This window comes from Mustela nigripes, chromosome 4, assembly GCF_022355385.1.
Source record: "Mustela nigripes isolate SB6536 chromosome 4, MUSNIG.SB6536, whole genome shotgun sequence".
Classification (NCBI taxonomy): domain Eukaryota; kingdom Metazoa; phylum Chordata; class Mammalia; order Carnivora; family Mustelidae; genus Mustela; species Mustela nigripes.
Window position 1 is genome coordinate 108,345,716 of NC_081560.1, and position 10,097 is coordinate 108,355,812.

Consider the following 10,097-nt stretch of genomic DNA (forward strand, 5'->3'; position numbering starts at 1 on the left):
TATGTGATTAAATACTTCCACCTCAGTTTTTTTTTCAACTTTCCTATTGACTTAGCTAACATTTGGAATTGTTACCTTGGTGAGAAGGCATAGCAGGAACTAGATTTATAGCTCTACTGTCTGGGTCAAATTTTATCAGCCAACTCTTCACAGATACTGAAAACTTTGAAAAATTACAGCCTGGAAAATATATGTCCACATGAAAACCTTCACAAGGATATTTAAGGCAACTTACTCATATTGCCAAGACTTGAGGCAACCAAGATATCCTTCAGTAGGCAAACGGATAAATAAACTGTGGTCCATCTAGACAATGGAACATTGTTCAACACTAAAAGGAAGTGAGCTATCAAACCATGAAAAGACATGGAAGAAACCTAAATGCATATTGTCAAAAGAAGCCAGTCTGAAAAGTCTACATACTCTGTGATCCTAACAATAATCACATTCTGGAAAAGGCAACTATGGTGACAATTAAAAAAACAAATTAGTGATTTCCAGGGATTGGTAGGAGTGAGAGATAAATGGAGCACAGAGGATTTTTATAGTATGATACTATAATGGCAGTAACACGCCATTACACGTTTACCATAGAATGTACAACACCAAGAGTGTATGTAATGTAACCATGGTCTTCAGTTGATAATAATGTGTCCATGCAGATTTACCAATTGTAACAAATGTCCCCCTCCAGTGGGGGCTGCTGGTAGTGGTAAAGCTGTGCGTGTGGGAGGCAGGGGGCATATGGGAAATATACTGTCTGATCAGTTCTGCTGGGAATTTAAAACTACTTTAAAAAATAAAATATATTTTTTTTAAAAATGTAGTTTGGGGTGCCTGGGTGGCTTAGTCAGTTAAGTATCTGACTCTTGGTTTCAGCTCAGGTTAAGATCTCAGGGTCATGAGATTGAGTCCCATACCAAGCAGGAACTCAGCAGCATCAGCTTGAGATTCTCTCCCTCTGCCTCTTCCCTGTGTGTGCTCTCTCCTTCACCCTCAAATAAATAAGAGATAAGGTATTTTTTTTAAGTTTTGCCTAAATTGTCACAGTAAATCTAGTTTTCTTCACAACCAAAATTTTACAAGTGATTTAAATCACTTTCTTCATGTCTCCCTCCTTCAGTGCCAGTGAGCAGAAATGACACAAGCCAATGTCCCCCCTCCTATGCTTCCCTGCTTCCTCATGAGCAAAGTGTCTCACTTAAATAACAGAAAATCAGTTGTATGTACTCTCTTTCTTATTAGTCAGCAGGGTATCTTTTCTTAAATTCTCCTTCACTTTTTGATCCTGATTATCAAACCCCCAAAAATTAGAAACTTGGGATTTTAAGAGCAGATCCTGCTGCCAGTGCCTTGTTTAATGCATCTGTGGTTGCATGATATATGCTAGCCATTGGAAGGCACTACACTCATAAATCAAGAGTTCCAGGCTTTTCTGTAGCTGATCTGCTAAAAAAGTACAAGTGCTCGTGGTGGTTTGGATTACTAAACACCACAGCTGTCACATAATGTAGGAATAAAGCTGCCACTGGAGCTCTGAAACTGAAATTCAGAAATATATTTATTTATTTAAATATATATGTGCTGCAAGTATGCAATTATTATATTTCATATTTTTATACATAAACATCACTTTTAAAATTATTTTTATTAACATATAATGTATTATTTGCTGCAGGGTACAGGTCTGTGAATCATCAGGCTTACACATTTCACAGCACTCATCATAGCACATAGTCTCCCCAGTGTCCATAACCCAGCCATCCTATCCCTTCCCTTCCATTTGCCAGCAACCCTCAGTTTGTTTTCTGAGATAAAGAGTCTCTTATGGTTTGTCTCCCACCCAACTTGTTTCATTTTTTCCTTCCCTACCACCCACAACCCCCTGCCTTACCTTTCAAATTCCTCATATCAGAGAGATCATATGATAATTATCTTTCTCTGACTTATTTAATTCAGTTAATACCCTCTAGTTCTATCCACATCATTGCAAATGGCAAGATTTCATTTCTTTTGATGGCTGCATAGTATTCCATTGTATATATAGATACAGATTCTTTGTCTCTTTAGTTAGGTTTATTCCTAAGTATCTTATGGTTTTGGGTGCAATTGTAAATGGAATTGACTCCTTAATTTCTCTTTCTTCTGTCTTGCTGTTGATATATAGAAATGCAACTTATTTATGTGCATTGATTTTATATCCTGACACTTTACTGAATTCCTGTATGAATTCTAGCAGTTTTGGGATGAAGTCTTTGGAGCTTTCCACATAAAATATCATATCCTATGCAAAGAGTGAGAGTTTGACTTCTTCTTTTCCAATGCAAATGTCTTTTATTCATTTTTGTTGTCTGATTGCTGAGGTTAGGACTTCTAGTATTATGTTGAATAGCAGCAGAGATAGTGGACATCCCTGCCATGTTCCTGAACTTAGGGGGAAAGCTCTCAGTTTTTCCCCCATTGAGAATGATATTCACTGTGGGGTTTTCATAGATTGCTTTGACAATATTGAGGTATGTACCCTCTATTCCTACACTATGAAGAGTTTTGATCAAGAAAGGATGCTGTACTTTATCAAATGCCTTTTCTGCATCTATTGAGAGAATCATATGGGTTCTTTTTCTTTCTTTAATTAATGTATTGTATCACACTGATTGATTTGCAGATATTGACTCAACCTTGCAGTCAGGAATAAATCCCACTTGGTCATGGTGAATAATCCTTTTAATGTACTGTTGGATCCTATTGGCTAGTATTTGGATGAGAATTTTTGCATCCGTGTTCATTAAGGATATTGGTCTGTAATTCTCCTTTTTGATGCGGTCTTTGTCTGGTTTGGGGATCGAGGTAATGCTGACCTCATAAAATGAGTCTGGAAGTTTTCCTTCCATTTCTATTTTTTTTAATAGTTTCAGGAGAATAGGTATTAATTCTTCTTTAAATGTTTGGTAGAATTCCCCTGAGAACCTGTCTGGCTCTGGGCTCCTGTTTGTTGAGAGATTTTTGATGACTGCTTCAATCTCCTTATTAGTTATGGGTCTGTTCAGGTTTTCTATTTCTTCCTGGTTCAGGTTTGGTAGTTTATATGTCTCTAGGAATGCATCCATTTCTTCCTGATTGTCAAATTTTCTGGCATATAGTTGCTAATTATATGTTCTTATAATTGTTTGTATTTCTTTGGTGTTGATTGTGATCTCTACTCTTTCATTCATGATTTTATTAATTTGGGTCCTTTCTCCTTTCTTTTTGATAAGTCTGGCCAGGGGTTTATCAATTCTTTCAAAGAACCATCTCCTAATTTTATTGATTTGTTCTACTGTTCTTCCGGTTTCTATTTCATTGATTTCTGCTCTGATCTTTATTATTTCTCTTCTCCTGCTGGGTTTAGACTTTCTTTGCTGTTCTTTCTCCAGCTCCTTTAGGTGTAGGGTTAGGTTGTGTACTTGAGACATTTCTTCTTTCTTGAGTAAGGCTTGTATTGCTATATGCTTTCCTCTCAGGACTGCCTTTGCTGTGTCCCAAAGATTTTGAACAGTTGTGGTTTCACTTTCATTTGTTTCCATGATTTTTTTCAATTCTTAATTTCCTGGTTGACCCATTCATTCTTTAGTAGGACGCTCTTTAGCCTCCCTGTATTTGAGCTCTTTCCAACTTTCCTCTTGTGATTGAGTTCTAGTTTCAGAGCATTGTGGTCTGAAAATATGCAGGAAATGATCCCAATCTTTTGATACTGCTTGAGACCTGATTTGTGACCCAGATGTGATCTATTCTGGAGAATGTTCCATGTGCACTAGAGAAGAATGTGTATTCTGTTGCTTTGGGGTGGAATGTTTTGAATATATCTGTGATGTCCATCTGGTCCAGTGTGTCATTTAAAGCCTTTATTTCCTTGTTGATCTTTTGCTTGGATGATCTGTCCATTTCAGTGAGGGGGTGGTAAAATCCCCTACTACTATTGTATTATTTTCAATGTATTTGACTTTGTTATTAATTGATTTATATAACTGGCTGCTCCCATGTTAGGGGCATAGATATTTAAAATTGTTGGATCTTCTTGTTGGACAGACACTTTAAGTATGATATAGTGTCCTTCCTCATCTCTTTGGCTTAAAGTCTAATTTATCTGATATAAAGATGCCACACCAGCTTTCTTTTGATGTCCATTAGCATAGTAAATTGTTTTCCACCACCTCACTTTAAATCTGGAGGTGTCTTTGGGTCTAAAATGAGTTTTTTGTAGACAGCATATTGATGGGTTTTGTTTTTTTATCCATTCGGATGACCTGTGTCTTTCGATTAGGGCATTTAGCCCATTTACATTCAGGGTAACTATTGAAAGATATGAATTTAGTGCCATTGTACTTCCTGTAAGGTGACTGTTACTGTATATTATCTCTTATCCTTTCTGGTCTATTACTTTTAAGCTCTCTCTTTGCTTAGAGGACCCATTTCAATATTTCCTATAGGGCTGGTTTGATCTTTGCAAATTCTTTTAATTTTTGTTTGTCTTGGAAGCTTTTTATCTCTCCTTCTGTTTTCAACAACAGCCTAGCTGAATATAGTATTCTTGGCTGCATATTTTTCTTGTTTAGTGCTCTGAATATATCATGGAGTCCTTTCTGGCCTGCCAGGTCTCTGTGGATAGGTCTGCTGCCAATCTAATATTTCTACCATTGTATGTTATAGACCTCTTGTCCCAAGCTGCTTTCAGGATTTTCTCTTTGTCGCTGAGTCTTGTAATTTTTACTGTTAGATGATGGGTTGTGGACCTATTATTGATTTTGAGGAGGGTTCTCTGTGCCTCCTGGATTTTGATCTTTTTTTTCCCTTTGCCATATTAGGGAAATTATCCACTATAATTTGCTCCAATATACCTTCTGCTCCTCTCTCTCTCTCTTCTTCTCCTGGGTTCCCAATTATTCTAATATTGTTTCATCTTTTGGTATCACCTATCTCTCAAATTCTCCCCTCGTGGTCCAGTAGTTATTTGTCCCTCTTTTGCTTAGCTTCTTTACTTTCTGTCATTTGGTCTTCTATATCACTAATTCTCTCTTCTACCTCATTTATCCTAGCAGTGAAAGCCTCCATTTTTTATTGCACCTCATTAATATCTTTTTTTAATTTCAACTTGATTAGATTTTAGTTCTTTTATTTCTCCAGAAAGGGATTTTATTTCTCCAGAAAGGGATTCTCTAATATCTTCCATGCCTTTTTCAAGCCCGGCTAACACTTTGATAATCATCATTATGAACTCTAGTTCTGATATATTACCAATGTATGTATTGATTAGGTCCCTAGCCATCAGTACTACCTCTTGTTCTTTTTTTTTGTGTGGCGAGTTTTCCCACCTTGTCATGTTATCCAGATAAGGATATATAAATGAGAGAATAAAATACTAAAAGGTTGGCAAAGACCCTGGAAAAATATATGCTAGCCAAATCAGTAGGGATCCAAAACCAGGGGGAGAAGAAAGGAGAAAATAAAAAATAAAAATTATATGTATATTAGACTGGTGAATAAATAGAGCCACCCACTTGATTTGGGGTATATTCTGGTCTCTTAGAAAAAATTACTTCCCAAAATTTTAAAGAAAGAAAAACTTATGCATATCTACAAAAATAAGGGTAAATACAATGAAAGGATGGAATATGACTGTAATGATGAAAATTTAAAAAGGTTATAAAAAAGGAATTGATAAAATAAGTTGTTGGAAAAAGAAAGAAAAAAGAGAAGAGAATGTGATCAGACTGGAGACTAGAACAAGGCCATGTGCTAGATTTAGGGTATATTTTGCTGCATTAGAAGAAATTGTATCCCAAAGTTTTAAAGAAAAAAAACCTATATGTATACAAAAAATAAGGTTAAATACAATGAAGGGATAAAATATGACTATAACAATGAAAATTTTAAAAGATCTTTTAAAAAGGTATTGATACGATAAAATAGTTTAAAAAACACTAAAAGAGGAAAGAGGAAAAGTTAAAAAATAGAATAAGAAAAAAATTTAACTTTGCAAGATTAAAGAGTCATGGGGAAAAGCCATGAATTCTATATGTTGCTTTGAAGTTCATCATCTCATTGACTGGTGAACTTGGTTTTGGCTGGATGTTCTTGCTGATCTTCTGGGGGAGGGGGCCTGTTGCCATGATTCTCAAATGTCTTAGCCTTGGGCAGAATTGCACCACCTTTGCCAGGGACCGGACTAAGTAATCTGCTCGAGTTTGCACTCCAGAGCTTTTGTTCCCTGAACAATTTCCCTATGGCTTTGGAGGACGGGAATGAAGATAGCAGCTTCCAAATATCACAACTGGAGGAGCCAAGAGCTCAGGCCCCACTCTTCAGTGTACCCTTAGAGAAAAGCAGTGAAGCCCTCCCGTGTTCCTGGTCTCCAGCAGCACTCTGTGCTCACCCAGTCTGTGACTGAGCATTTCTATCTCTGGTGCACAACCCTGTTTGGAGTCTCCAAACCCATCAGGTGCCTGCCATGCTTCTACACCACTCGTCCCAGAGGAGGAAGGTGAGTCTCTCCAGATCTGCCACTTGTGGGGTCCCTGCTCAAAGAGCAGTGGCCTGACTGTGCCACAGATCATGGTTTAAGGTAACCCTGAGCTGAGAGCTCACTCCTTGGCTCCATCTCCACAGCCAGCATCCCTGCTCCAATACCTGGGAGCTCCACCACCCTCAGGCACCCCCCACTCTTACTGTGACCCTATGGGTCCTGAGACCACACTGTCCCCACAGGACCTCCCCCCTTACCCCCCTCCCCTGCTAAGCCTCTGGAGCGATGTCCCCCTGTGGAGCAGACTTCTAAAAGTTCCAATTTTGTGCTCCACTGCTCCACCACTTGCCAGAAGCCTGCCCCTCCCCCTGCAGTCTCTCCTCCTGTATGTCACCTCGGATTCACTTAGCATGTCCTACCTTCTAGAAAGTGGTCGATTTTCCGTTCCTAGAATTGCTGCTCTACTTCTCTTCTATCTCCTGTCGAGTTTGTAGGTGTTCAGAATGGTTTGATAACTATCCAGCTGAACTCCTGTGACCTAATGATATTCCAGTCTCCTGCTCCACTGCCATCTTGCTTCCTCTCCTGTTCTTGTGTTCTTATTGGTAGGTTTTGACTTGGTGAGAGAGGTCACAGCCCCAGGCTCAATCCTGACTTAAAATTTAAGTGATAAATTTCAGTTTATGAAGTTAAGTTTATAAAATTTAAGTTCTGTAAAGCTGAAAAGTTAAATTTGTGCATATAGAAGTTTCTCTTTAATATGAAAAGTCATATTGAAATGAAGGTCTTAGATTTTCTGCTGTGTTTTCTAAAAGGTTTAGTGTAAGTATGTGAGTGCAGTCATTTCCATCCATTTAAGGACTTCTTTTAATGTATGTGTGTGTGCATACATGTGTGTTTACTTATATATGTCTACCCCCATATCATGGTAGTGTTGCTTTTAGTATACATTTATTGAAAAGAATTTGTAAGGACAGGGTGCCTGCATGGCTCAGTAGTTAAGAGGCTGCCTTCAGCTCAGGTGATGATCCCAGGGTTCTGGGATCAAGGCCCACATCAGGCTCCCTGCTTGGCGGGAAGCCTGCTTCTCCCTCTTCTGTTCACCCTGCTTGTGTTCCCTGTCTCTGTCAAGCAAATACATAATTATTTTTTTAAAAAAGAACTTATAAGAACAGATTTAAGTTTTGTTATTAAATAAATTTATATTTAATCATGAAAGGTATATTCTTTTGAAAAGGGAAAACAAATGCATGTCAAGTCACAGGGAGATGACCCCTTAGATGCCCAGTGTCCACAGGCAGTAATCACTACAGTAAGGTTGAAAGTGGGAGTTTCAAGCACCTTTTTGTCTACTCTTCTTTCTTGGTTGTCATATTCTTAATTTCACATTTTCTTATCGAAAAATAATAGTAAAACGTATCTTTGTTTCCTAAGAAGATGATACAACATCTATGCTGGGCATGAGGAAGAGGATCTCAACCAGGCAACTCATAGACTGTGCCAGAAAAATGTGGAACTGGCCGGTAAGTGGCCGTTCTTACTGCCTTGTAAGCCAGTCATTACATCAACATTTTTCTTTTTTCTTTTTTTTAAAAAAAGATTTTATTCATTTATTTGACAGAGATCACAAGTAGGCAGAGAGGCAGGCAGAGAGAGAGAGAAGGAAGCAGGCTCCCCGCTGATGCAGGGCTCGATCCCAGGACCCTGAGAACATGACCTGAGCTGGAGGCAGAGGTTTTGACCCACTGAGCCACCCAGGCACCCCATATCAACATTTTTCTAAAATTAGACCCATCCTACAGGAAAGGCTCATGTTGTCTTTCATAATTTTTCTGAGGCAGTGACTTTCTTGAGAGACATACTGAAGGGGTTAAATTTACTAAAAGAAATCTTTCCTTCCTTCCTTGTAATTGGCCCTGCACCTCCCCTTTCCAAGCGAGTGGGCAGAGGCTGCCAGAAAAGACCAAGATGTCTCTGTCCTAAGACTACTCAGCTTTGACCAGCAGTTTGCATTCCCACTGGGAATTTCTCCTCGACTTTGTCAGAAGGCCTGAGTTCCACTGTGCTGCATTCCTCCAGTGATCTTTTGTTTCTCTTACTCATTAGCACTCTGGATGCCTGCCCAGCAGTAGAGAGCCCAGCTCCTAGTTCGGTTCTGCTTAGGAGAGGGGGTAGTGGTAATGGTTGATGGCTGGTCCAATTTCTGACAAGGATGTTTCTTTAGATTTTGACTTCAACATCACTTTCTTCAGAGAGGCCTTCCCTGACTGCCCCAACTAGATCAGCACCCCTAACTGCCAGGTGACTCTATTTTACCTTGGTCCCTGCTCTTATCAGTACCTGCCATTAACTTATCGACTGGCTGACGCAGAAAGATCCTCTAGAGCAGAGACTTTGTTTACCCCCATTGTCAAGGGCAGTGCCAGGGCCCAGAAGGGGTTCTGACCAGTTAATTGCCATAGGCTAGCAGAGGGTTTCCAAAAGCAAGTAGTTACTTGAATTTTCATGTTTACCTTCTGTGGTGTTGCTTCATACACATCGCTCAGTAAGATTTTCAGTTTTAAGGATACAGAAGAGCGAATCCCATCCTTTAGGCACCACCCTGACTTTGGGAGAATTCTGGATGGAAATAAATTTCAAAATTAAGTTGTCAAGTTAAAATGTCTTTAACTTGTGTCCCCTTCAGCGGCACATATACCAAAATTGGAAGGATACACAGACAATAAGCATGGCCCTGTGCAAGGATGATATGCAAATTTGTGACACGTTTTATATTTTTAATAAAGCAAGAGGAAATCAGGGAGGACGATGAACCATCAGAGACTCTGAATCACAGGAAACAAACTAAGATTTGCTGAAGGGGCAGTGGCTGGGGGAATGGGGTAACTGGATGATAGACATTAACGAGAGCATGGGATGTAATGAGAGGTGGGTATTAGATAAGACTGACGTGTCACTGGGGCATCTGGGTGGCTCAGTGGGTTGAGACTTTGCCTTCAGCTCAGGTCATGATCTCAGGATCCTGGGATTGAGCCCCGCATTGGGCTCTCTGCTCAGCGGGGAGCCTGCTTCCCCTTCTCTCTACCTGCCTCTCTGCCTACTGTGATCTCTGTCAAATAAATAAATAAAAGCATTAAAAAAAAATGTGCCACTGACCTCTACCTCTGAAACTAATCATACATTATATGTAAATTAATTGAATTTAAATTTGAATTTTTTTAAAAAATAAAATAAAATGTCGTTAGCTTTTAGGAAATTACACCCTTCCCTACTGAGCAGTCGTGCTATTATCATCAGCTCTAGGAGAAGCATCTGCAAGGCAGACATGACAATCTATAAGTCTAAGAACTGCAAGATTAAATCTAAGTTAAAATTTTACTCCAGCAAGGTAAGACCTTTTAGTTCTACCCTAATAACAACTCCTCCCAATTCCAAAGTTATGAATCAAAGATGGGGCCTAATGAAAGGGGACAGACATCCTCTGTCTCTCAGTTAACTGCCTGGATGGCTATGCTGGCTCTCAGGGGGAAAAAAAACTAGGAGGTGACACCTTTCATTTTTCGAGTTAAACATTTTTTCTTAAAAAAAAAAAAAAAAA

At 39.1% G+C, this 10,097-nt stretch overlaps 1 non-coding gene across 1 annotated transcript; it reads left to right on the plus strand.

Annotated features, from left to right (window-relative positions):
- Nucleotides 1–9,172: 9,172 nt before the first annotated feature.
- Nucleotides 9,173–9,278, plus strand: LOC132017017 (U6 spliceosomal RNA). The gene has a single exon (XR_009404105.1). It is a non-coding gene; the product is annotated as a U6 spliceosomal RNA (small nuclear RNA).
- Nucleotides 9,279–10,097: the final 819 nt, after the last annotated feature.